The sequence below is a fragment of the Teleopsis dalmanni genome, chromosome 2 (genome assembly GCF_002237135.1).
Source record: "Teleopsis dalmanni isolate 2A chromosome 2, ASM223713v2, whole genome shotgun sequence".
Lineage (NCBI taxonomy): Eukaryota > Metazoa > Arthropoda > Insecta > Diptera > Diopsidae > Teleopsis > Teleopsis dalmanni.
Genome location: NC_051847.1, coordinates 165,760,316 through 165,762,280, shown reverse-complemented (window position 1 = coordinate 165,762,280; position 1,965 = coordinate 165,760,316).

Here is a 1,965-nt window from a genome sequence, read left to right as displayed (position 1 = left end):
TTTGAAGACTTATGAACTTATGAACTAGTACTTGTGTCTAAAATTAACTATTTGTTAATAGATATTTTTCTGAAGCCACAAAATTATTAGTCCTCTTGTAGACATTAATTAAATATAAATAGAAGGATTATATTCCTAGAGTTGAAAAGTTGAAAAGATCGATTGCATATTGAAATAATCTTACAAAGACTCGCTGTAAAGTTATATACTGTGACTTCAATATCCGATTGACGGCGAAAGCCATAATCGTATAAGGATAAATTAGAAACTAGTTATGTCAATTAAGTTAGGTTTTTCTTATTTTTTCTTATAATTATTTATAATATTTGTTTTATATATTATAAATTATTGAAAATGTATAAATTTATTTTGTAAATGTAAATATAACCTATTTATTATAATAAAAATAATACTACTACTACGACTACTACTGTGACTTCAATAAAGCATTCATACTGTTAAGAAAGTATTATTATAATATATAATCAGCAAACATTCAATTTTTTAACAAAAGCTGAAATATTTTTTGTTGAAGAGTACTTATTTACCGTCGGTGTTAACAATTTTATCTCCTATATCACATTCCGAAGCACAAAGCAGAGCTATTCTACAGGATGTGATTAGAACTTACAACGCCTTTCAGACACAATAACATTCATTCATTCAAATGAAATAGTCCGATTTTATTGAGATAAGTTGCCTAACCCATGTGTTAAGAAAAATTGCTTCATTCGAGGTATGGCGAATAACTTCTTTAGTCAAGTGATTATCTGATATCCAACTCATGTCATGCTTACTGTAAGATTTTTTAAATTTTATGTCATATATCATACCTATTATGATATTTTTGAAATTTCTCAGAATCGTCAATCAGATTTGTTATAATTATCCAACTAGTTTCCCAAACACATCTTGCAAGGTTACGAATTTTATAAGGCCATAGTGCCTTTTATAGCATCGTCAATCAGAGCCTCAATTTTAAACCAACTGATTTCACAAAAAGATTCTTGTCTCCAGAATTTCATAGTAGAATCAATTTTTTCAAGTTCGTTTGCAGATTTCCAATAAAGAACCTTTCAGGTTTTTCTCGCTAGGATCTATAACATGTCATAGCAGTGCGCTAGAAATATTAAAGCAAATCATTAAGATAATAACCTCTAGAAATCTGCTTGACTATTCGTAAGATATGTATGTATAGGCATTTTAAGTCCACTCCATGAGTGGAGTGTTCTTTATTGTGGTGCAAAGATTTTTACAAACCGAATGTATTTCTTTTTTATAGTAGTGCGAAGAGTAACAAAAATTAAATTAATTAGAGATTTGAAGAGTTAAAATTGTGAAAAACAAAAGTTGTATTATTTTTTTTATATAGATTATCATTATTAAAAAGAAATTCGACTTTATTTCGTAAAACTCTAAAGATTGTGTGTAATTATTATATCAGAATATTTTTTTGCTTCAAATGAGCTTTAGATATTTTGCATTATTTTTATATAACATATTATATTAGAAGTGCTTGTCTCTAAACTTAAAATTGAACATTCTCTAAGATTAAAGGATCAATTATAGCCAATAAAACATAATGAAGTCTAATGATAGAGCTTCGATCCTGGTAAAGACATAACATTATGGAGATTATGCATGTTGCATACCATTAATTTTATAGTCAGTTACATGCACATATGGAATGTACGAGTATTCCACATGTGCTCCTACTCACACTTGAACGTAGTGCATATGGCGGATGTACTGCTGATGCACTTAGAACATGCTCATATGAATTTATTGAATTCCGCCTTTACCGGCAGTCGTAATTGCGGTACACAATGCCGGACGTGGTAAGAGAGTTACCCAGTCATTCACGCTCATTTCAACCATTTTAACAAAAAAAGGAAATATTAAAGTGGATAATTGTCGAATAAATTGCACTGGTTCTTACACCATTGCGCGTTGGTAAATCGGTCG